This window comes from Oxyura jamaicensis, chromosome 8 (assembly GCF_011077185.1).
Source record: "Oxyura jamaicensis isolate SHBP4307 breed ruddy duck chromosome 8, BPBGC_Ojam_1.0, whole genome shotgun sequence".
Lineage (NCBI taxonomy): Eukaryota > Metazoa > Chordata > Aves > Anseriformes > Anatidae > Oxyura > Oxyura jamaicensis.
Genome location: NC_048900.1, coordinates 28528919 through 28539044, shown reverse-complemented (window position 1 = coordinate 28539044; position 10126 = coordinate 28528919). Strand labels below are relative to the sequence as shown.

Below are 10126 nucleotides of genomic sequence, written 5' to 3'. Positions count from 1 at the left end.
GCACTTTTTTCATAACTCTCCAGAGACAGTGACTGGCCTCTTCTAAAATTTCAATAGATCCTGGGTATTTCCTGCAGCATTCAACAGCAGCTGCCCTTCATATTGGCACAATATGACTTGTGCCTCGGTTTCTCCCTGTTCATTTGTTTTAAACTAGCACTTTGATTCCAATCAAAATTTTATGTATATATATATACATATATATGTGTGTGTCTCTTATATATATTAGCGTTAGCACACGAATCTAAAGCAAAATTTCATTATCTTTGGTTTGGGTCAAATGCAGATCTTTACAGTAGAGCTCAGCACACTCCTTCCCTGCAGTCCATTTCTTTAACCATGCTGAAACTCCTATGAAAGGGAAATTTCAGTGTGGCACCATATAAAGAGTCCCTTCAGCGTATGCCAGAGGTCAGCCTGTCAAGAGCCTGACTTTTAGTGCTCACACTAAAATCCTAATAAAGCACTAAAATCCACACAATTTTTATGTGGCTCAGGGCAGCAGAGGGTGCTCCTTACACTCTTAAACATTTCAGACAACTGAGAGAACAAATTTTATTAGGCCCTAAATAAGGGGGATCCAGTGAAGAGATACTACAGCTTTTTGTGTGCACAGAATTTGTTTTCATTATGGTACAGAATAAGAGAGGTTCTAAATTATAGGGAAATTACACATAATTTCCTGTCCTGACTTTCCGCACCCAAGGAGGTGTTCCCTGTCAGTCAGTTGTTATGAAACAGCAAGCAATATATATATATATATTTAATTCCATGAGTTCCTTTTCAATCCTGATCTTGCTCACTGTGTTCAGAATGTTTTCTTTTTTTTTTTCATTTTTTTTTTTTTTTTTAAGCAGAAGACTTGTTCACATTTCCGCAGTTTAGCATTGCTTTTGCACCTTGTTTATAAACCAGCTGCAAGCAAGTTTGTCTTTGATCTAGTCGGACTTTCACAGACATATTGTATGCACCGGGCCATGAAGCTTGATTCTTTCTTTTTTGATGCCTCACATTTTCTTTATTCACATTTTCTCATATTCTTAGTAAATAAGGCTTGAAAAAATATATGCAAATTTGTGTAATCCATTCTTTGAGCGTGGATAGATCTGTTTACTTGTTTTAAGAAAAATCAAGCCTGGGGTTTTGTGTCTCCAGTGATGAACACTCCATGGTCTTCCCCTTTTCTTTGTTATTTTCCTCTGGATTGTTCAGATACGTTTGTTGTTCGAAGCTCTTTCTCTGAAGTTTCTTTCAAATTGTACATCCCACAGATGCTCCTTTTTAAGCATCCTTTGATAATAACAAAATTATAAGTGAATACCAGAGTTTTCAAGTCTTCTGCATGTTCTCTTTCCCCTTTTTCTTCTTGGTTTCCAGTGAGCCAGCTGATCTCTTGGGATCTAGCTGTGTTCTCTGCAGATGCCAGGTAAGCAGCCAAGCGAGTGTAGTCAATCCACGTGCAGCATGGTTTTCTGTAAACACAGTAGGATTCAGAGAGCAAAATCTATTTGAAAGAAAAAATTAAGCAATCAAGGTTGATAAAAACCTTCTATTTGTTAGCTCTTGTGCAGTTTCCCATGGTTATTAGAGGGAAGTGAGCTGAATAATGGAGTTTTTAAGGAATCCATCTTTTTTGCATAGCTGAATTATTGATTTTCTAGATGCAGCCTGTGAGACTGGCATACTCAGTGCTGTCTCTGTGTTCACACCTCTTAAAGCTCACGAACAGCTTAGAGGGCATTTGTATTGCTCAGCTTCAATCAAAGGTGCCCTCTGAGAGCAAGCTCACAAGTATGTGTTGAAAAATGCTTCCTCAGCATTGGACATTTCTAACTATTTACTAAAGCAGTTCAGTTACTACATATCTCTGCAGCAAAATACTCCCCAGATGTCACTGTAAAGGGGTGAAGATGCAGAAAAACCTTTACCTTCGCTTGTTCAAAGCACATCCAGCTTTTTGGGTGAACCCAGTGCTGCCTTTTTACTCCATTTCCACTGTGCTTCTTTGTTTTCCCGTGGCATCACTCCCCTCTGTGCTGTGAGTGCCACAAGGCTGACCCCTGACACTTCTGTACGTACAGTATGCTGCATAATAGCACAAGAAGGCTCCAAATTTCTGAAACTAAATGTATTCTGTCTTAGGAGCACTGGTTAGCACTAAGCTGTGACTGCAGCCGGTACTCCAGCCATTCTCATTCAGGCTGAATCCTTGGGTGCCTTCACTTGTGCAACCCCTGCTCCTCCCTTCAAATTCTAGACAGGCTGTTATCAGCAGTTGTCTGCCTGCTACACAGACCAAATGGAGAGGCTCCCCTTTCTCAGGATCACCACCTACAGCAAATTTCTCAGCTTCACATTTCTTCCCTGTTTCTTACTTGACTGTACTTCAGTGAATTACCCTAAGCCCCTTTCCAGGGTCTATGACTTCTCCCTTAAAGTCCTGTTAAACTCTCCCTTTTCTCCCACTCCCTTCACTGTCTTATGGACACTCACATCATCGACTGTTCCCCAGTCCCAGCCTTATTGTCTGCTGGTTGAATACTTTGCCTGGCTTTCATCCTGCAGCGGTCTGATCACCTCAGGATCAGGATCATTGCCCTTCTTTCTGGTCTTCCAGGCTTATTTATATATACAGACATATATGTATATATATATATATTGTCAAGATTAGGTCATTATGCAAACTGTGCATGTTCAAGCTGTACATAAAATATTTGGGGAATATTTTTTATATTTCTGTCTCTTTACAGTCAGCAGCACAGCCATCTCTTTTAAAGATGTTTGCAACTCTTTTTCTGGCTAATATAAATAATGTAAATAATTCATGTATTTAGTAATGATAAATATTCATATTTCATTGGAACCAGACAGTGGTTGTCTAGATTAAATTGAACTGCTTTGGATTCAACAGCTGGCAATCTCCCCATGCCAAAGAAGGGGTTTTAGTCATACTTTATTAAAAGTGCATAACTACCAGAAATGGGAGGTGAAGAGGAAAGGAAATGAACTCTCTTACCCAAACATATAACACATCTGTCTATTGACTGTACTTTCTTCAGACTTTGCTACAAGCAAATATACTTATTTCTGGAACAGGCTAAATGGGCGCTGAAAGGAAGAACAGTTTGCATGCTTGATGCGAATGGGTAAATATGTCAGAGTCTCTTACCGTTTTTGGAGTTCAATTCCCAGTGAGCTGTATTCCTCTAGCCTGAGGAAGCTTGGTGATTTGGGGGGCTATTTGATAAACAACAACAACTAGTAAAAAATATATACGTCTCCTTCTGAAATTAAATAAAATCTTTATGTTATTAAACTCTACGCGGCATTTTTATTTGTCCAAAATCTTCATCATTAATGAGAAATTGGAATTTCATAAGTGTGAAGCAGGAAAGAGTTTTAATTGTGGGAGACGTTCAGGGATTCTGCTTTGACCATTTGTAGGAATGGTGGTTTCCTTCCTACCTGTCCCAATCAATTGTGTGACAGGGGGCCAGGGTGGGAGGAAAAGTGTTTGTGCTTTCTTTCCGTGCTTCCTTGGTATTCATTTACTTTCCTAAATTCATAAAATAGGCTACTGGGCAGGAGGGCTGGGAGCTGACGTACATTTTCTTGCTCAGAAAATGGGAGTGCGCCTGGCTGTGCACTCTGTATAAGCCAGGAAAATTTAGAAGGCAAAGCAATTCTTGCTTCCTGACCAGATGAAGTAGAATTACCAACTTTTAACAAATCTCAGGCTGTCTTTTCCATGGAACAACATAGAGATGTTTCCTGAAACAGGCATTCAAATGCTGCAGATATCTCATGAGGAAATAAGTGTGCTTTTCAGCCAGTCTGAGCTAAACCATATTGAAATCCAGCTGAAAAAGCAGTTGTATTTTAACAGTCATTATCTAGTGGAGGTTAATAATGGACTTACTCCCAGGAGTTCCTTAGCTACATAACACAAATCAAATCTATATGTACTGCATTATGGTTCTCTGGCAAGGGATACAGTATGTGTCGTTCTGCTCAGATCAGGCAATTCTGGACCAGACCCGTAAAGTATTATTGTAATTTCAAATGCAGGTAATTTAGGGAGTCAAACTATTATTTTCTTTTAATTTTCCCTCCTTTTTGAAAGAGCTGGATATGAGGATAATGAGATGCTCGGGGGATATGTGGGGAGAGCTTGGAGTCAACAGTTTTCACAAGAGGCTTACCCAGTTTGCTGGTAGCAGCCTCGGAAGTCACAGAGACGTTAACAAATCTTTTGTGTCATTAATTTGGCTTGCTTCTGTGTTCTTTCCAGTGCTCAGCAGTATTCAGGGCAACTAAGATGTGTCATTATGGGGAGGCAAAGACTGCAATGGCCAGTGGAAACATTCTTCTTCTTATGCATGCTCACCATCAAGCAGTTGCAGGTGGGCCGTCTGGAATCACAACCATGACTCTGCCTGGTGTTATTTCCTCATTTGTTGTTTTCTCCATCTGCTCATTTATTTTCCTGGTTATGGTCTTCTTTCTGCCTCCATCTCCCCCCTCTCATTCGTTTAAGTAGAAATATCCTTCCCTCTGGCAACTGTGTAATGTGCTTTCCCTTTTATGTATATATTTGGCTTGCAAATAGGTAGCTTAAAAAGCAGAGACAAGACAGAGAAACCATCATCAAATTCCAGCAGCTTCTTCACATATTTAGACTACCTTCCTGCAGATTTTGCATGTATATTTTGGAATTTTTATTTTTATTTTTTGGGCCATGGCATATCTCAATCTAAACACACAGCAATGAAGCTTTATTCAGGACAGGTTATGCAGGAGATGAGACTGAAGCGCAGAACATGATGCACAGTAACTTCAGGCTCAGTTACCACCTCGCTTGAGTGCAGCAGGGATGGGGAATGACTGGGTGTGCTGAGCAAATGAAGGTGCTTTGCAAAACATATGGCTGCTGCCTTGTTGCTGAGAAAGTGTGGTTGCGTTAGTTTGTGCTCGGTGCCAGCTGTGGGGTGCTTCTCCTCTATTTGTGCTTTGCCAAGGAGAATTGCAAAGAAGCTGAAATCTAAGCAACCATTCTTTCCTGGATTGTGAATATACTGGGTTTCACCTCTTAAATAGTGTAAATGGGGAGCAAATCAGTGAATCACAAAGGAGCACAGGGAAGGGAACAGCCTGTTCTCTGTCAGATGGTGGTGGGGGCTACTGTACTCTCAGTCCGCTGGTAAATCTGCCCTTCATGAGAGTATACGAGTGTGATACTGTAATCTGTTATTATTATATTCAGCTCCCCATTTTGCCAGGAAGTGAATTTTGATCTGCAGCACTGGGGGGCTGCTGGAGTCTGGTGGATAAGGCACAAACCTGGTTTGCTGATGCTGTGTGCTGAACTGTTTCCTGCCCTAAAATATATGGGTTTTGGCAATGATTTCAAGATTTCACTGAGAAAAGGGTTCTCAGCTTTTCCACAGATCCACTGTCTGACCTCTGGCCAATTCAGTCACCTTTCTATGCCTCTTTCTCATCCATCCCATCTGTTTGGACTTGAAACTCTTCAGAGCAGCCATTGTCTCTTTAAGTGTATTTATTTTGTACAGTACCTAGCACCGTGGGGCTCCTGCCTCAGTTGGAACCACTGGGTGTGACTGTAATGTAAATACTGAGTAATAATAATAGCATATGTGGGGGTGTAGAAACAGGGAGAGAGAGAAAAATATTTTCCCCATTCTTGTCTGCTTTTTGTTGTTGTTCTATTTCCTATTCACAGAAAGCATACAATACTGATTAATGAAAAATTTCTGGCTCCAGTTCAGTATCTGGCTTCAGTACATTTGCTATTTGATATCTGAGATATGTACAACATGTTCACAGTGAATTCTCCAACTGAAAACAGTAGAGTTCAAACCAAGTCAATTAATTCACAGAGTGAATGGATTCAAGCCCAGATTCTCGTGCCTTGTGGAGGCCTCTTTGAGTCTCCTGCCAAAAGATATCTGTTTATAAATGCAGTAAACGTAACTATTTGATACTTATAGCTCTTACAGCCTTATGTGATTTTTTCCTTGTTATGGCTGATCTCTGATAATTGAGTTACATTTTGCAGACATTTCAGGCATTCTCTGTCTCTCTGCGCTTTCTTCCCCCCCTGGCGCTACAGCTCAGCCAGTGCTTTGGACGGTTTCACATTTCCTTTCTCTTTGTTGCCTTGGATATTCTGCTGAAGTAAGGCATAACAAAACTGTATCCAAAATCCATACATACCTCTAGCCAGGCTCCTTTTTGAACCTGCTTTGTGGCTCTTGCTTGTGAGAAACCTTATCATATCTGCGGAAGGAAAGGAGAGATAAAGCCTTACAATGAAAATGACTGTTGTGTTCTGCATTGATGATCCAAGAACATTAATAATAGATCTTTGTTGAGTAGCATCTCTCATCCCTAACATTGATGCTTTTAATCAAGTGATGTATATAGTGCAGTAGGCAGTTTTGATAAACAGCCCTCACTTATGTGGAGTGTAACAGGTAACCATTATAAGACCAAATAGAAAAAAAATAAACTATATATGTGAAACATTTTTATCCATGTGAAACATTAAGTTAGAATGACGTGGAGTAGAAATTTTTGCAGGGTTTATGGGCTAGCATTTCTTCTCTAACAGGCAACATTCAGGATTTCTTTCTTTTAGTCTTTATACCTTGCTTTTGTATAGTTTTTCTGCTCCTTATAGTACCCTCTCTTGTCTTTCTCCCTCCAAGTGAGGATGTCCCAGGGCTCTTTTAATTGTGCTCTGCTCTTTTACCATCATATACTTTGCCCATTTTTTAATCCAGCTGCTCATCATATCCACCTGTTGTCTTTATGCGCACTGACCTTCTACATCTGAACTGTTTCCATCCATCCATCTAAGATCATGGATGTATCTTGCTGGCTATTTTGTCCCAGCTGAAATACTTTATAGCCAGAAATTAAATCCTGACATATGCTTAATATTTCCTTTATTTCCTTTGCTCCCTATGACCCTTGTCTCTACCACTCTTCTCTTGCTACTCAGGTCTGCAGCCTGGGATGACCAGGTTTGATTCATTCCAGTCTTTGGCCCAGAAAAGAAGGAATTCCTTTCCATCTCATGGACTTCTCACCCACCTGGTCCAAAGAAATGACACGAGTAAAGTTTATTTTCCTTGACCATTCCTCTGACAATTTCTTGCAATTACTCATCCCATTTTACCTCACGAAGCCCACTATTTTCTTAATCTTTTAGATTCTTCCTTACTTTACCCCTTCCTATATTCTTATGTTTTTTTGCTTCAATACCCATCTAGCCCTGTTCTGCCATGGCACCTGGACAAATTTATCAGAGACTTGTATCTTGTACTAGCAATGCTATTTTTAATATTGTGATTGTCTTCATGCATAGCGCACTGAGTGCCATCTCATTTTGGTCCTCAGGTTTCACCTCTATGACAAGAAATAAATAAAATCAGTTCAGTCAGTGAAAGAGACCTGAAGAGGCGGGATAATATCCATATTATCTAATAATATCCATAGTTTAAAAGTACTTTAAAAATGCATACTCCTTTTTTATCACTCTCTCTCTTCAAGTTCTTTTACCATTTCTGTTCTGGTTGGAAACTGTAAGGCCGGAGTTTTGTGTTTCTGGGTATTTCTGCAGCACGTAGCACAATGGAGTCCCATTCTACTCTGTTACAGCAAATACTGCTGAGGAGCAGCTGTAAAAGATGACCATTCTCTAGCACTATGTTGAAGCATTAGAATATTTTATTTGGCCTTCTGAAGAGTTGCACCACGTATGGTAACATGATGCTCGTACAATATCAAATGAACATGCATTGTCCTCAATATTTTTAGGCTATAAATTAGAAGACATTTTGTAGCTGCCAGAAGTTCCGGAATGGCCTCACCAAAAGGATAGTGTTTCAGGAACAACTTCATGAATTAGTGGAAGAGATCATAAAACAGGATAATGGCAATCTTGAAACCACTGTTTCTGATCATGAGGCTTTGGATATCTGATTTGTTGATTCATTATTCACAAAAGGGTGGTAAAAGAGATTTGATTGATGAACATGTGTTGTGTTGCATTTGCATGGCATTTAACTAATTCCATACTTCAGGGTTTCTGCTTTTCTTTAAAGAATGAGAAGCTGGCTAGATACAACATTTGGTATCTCCTAGCCTAGGTGTAGCATCTAGTAGTGTGCCATTGAAAGATGCTTTCCTGTTTGCAAAGGTACTTCTTGATTGCTCAAGTTCACTGCTGGGTTTAGCTGCGTATGCTCAGCTCACGGGATCCGGAGCCAGTCCTGCTCCACCCTACTTCCATTTGACAACAGATAGCTTTCCATTCTCCTGCAGCAAACACCCAAAGGCTCACTCACGGTCTTCAGGAGGCATTTTGTGCCACATGAAATGGGGGACCTGCGGTCTGGTCTAGCTTCAGTGTCTGTGCTGTGGCTACCTGCAGCCAGAGAGGCTCAGGAGCAGCCGGAGAGGCTCAGGAGCAGCCCGTTCCCAGCAGCTCCCATTGCCCTTTGCCAGCCGCCTCCTGCCCGCGTTCGAAGGCAGTCACGCTGCGCTTGGCAGATGCTGCTCAGCTAATGGGATCCCTGCAAAGGGTGCCATAACCTTCGGCAGGCAGTAGCACGGCTGTCAGCGCTAGCACGCTGAGCTGTTATTTGTGGTATATTTCGATAAGGAAAGATAGCTGAGGAAATAAGTGTCAAAACTTAAATCATTTCACATTGTAAACTGTTGAACTGCTTTAATCCTACAATAGTTCTGCTTTTTTTTCAGTTTATTTAAGTTGAGTCACAGCTAGAAAATCAGCTCCTCGGTATTTTTGCAACCACAAGTAAACCCTGCCAGCAGTAAGAAAAGGGTGAAAAGGTGAAGGGTTGAAACAGTAAAGCCTAGAAAATAATGAAATGTCAGCAACACTGTGCTGGTAGCAGATCTCCAGCAAACCCACAAAGAACAGAAATGATCATGTTAAGCAGCCAGCAATAGCAGATCAAAGAAAGCTGGACCTGGGAGAGTACTCTTGTCTCAAGCAATCTCCAGGAAGGTGTGGGAAGGCTTTTCTTAGAAATCCAGAGAAGTTGAGAGCAAGTCTAGCTTCCATTTCACTCCTTAGAGCATATATTAAGGGTATCATCCTGAAGCTGCCTCTCATTGTCTTGAGGAATTCTCCTGGAACAGATAAAACCTTATGCGTGCTAATTAAAATAATAATAATAATAATCCAACGGATTCTTCACTGCACTTACCTTGTGTATATATAGGTAGAATTTCATTCCAGCACTGCTCATGTGTAGAAGAAAGTGCTTACATAGCAAGCTATAATTTCCCTCCTCCTGCTTCAGAAAGTATCAGTATCACATGATAGAGGCTTCCCATCACATACCACGAACGTTGTCTAATTGGAAACATGTGAAACCAAATATCTGGTCATCAACCCTTAACTGAAATGGATTTTCAGAAAACATTTCAATGATTTCAAACAAACAAAGTGTGTTGATAGACTAGTTCTGAGCAGGAGGGGAAAAGTCTAAATTCATCCATTTTAAGCTGTGAATTAATCATAGCTTCAGAAACAACTTTTGTTATGCCACAGGTTTGGTCTCCCTCCCCAGATCTTACTCATACCTTCCCTTCCTTTCATCCCGATGATTAGAGCTTCCCTTGGGATGTCTGCTCCAAGATATGCATATCCAAGCAACCACATTTCTCTCAGTTCCTCTCTCTCCCTTCCAGCCCAGAGCTCCAACATGCTGTTGGTTTAAAACATCTCCATAAAGCTCCATCCAGCTCTCCCCTGGATATTTCATCCTCTTCCATGCCTTGCTTATCTCTTTCCAGCCCTTTACTCAATGTTTCCTGTGTCCATCATGCTATTTCCTGTTTCTCCTAGCTACATATGAGTTGCTTCTGTCCTGTTTGCAAGCAAGTAATTTAGATTTTGCTCATCTTTGCTCATCTCTCTTCAGTGTTTTTAGGTACATGGTTCATAAAAGTATGCAGTAACATAAAAAAGAAAAAGTGAAATGACACCTTCAAATAAACCAGAGAGTGAGGCTGAGACCTATTTGCAGATGTTCAATAAAGTCAAAAAAGAAGCTGATTTGGGGGG

General features: G+C 40.6%; 1 long non-coding RNA gene across 1 annotated transcript; it reads right to left on the bottom strand.

The window, feature by feature from the left end:
- Positions 1-834: 834 nt before the first annotated feature.
- On the bottom strand, positions 835-9306 carry LOC118171084. The gene is made up of 3 exons (XR_004753032.1): positions 9264-9306; positions 6238-6300; positions 835-1472 (listed from the first exon to the last, which is right to left on the bottom strand). It is a non-coding gene; the product is annotated as an uncharacterized LOC118171084 (long non-coding RNA).
- Positions 9307-10126: the final 820 nt, after the last annotated feature.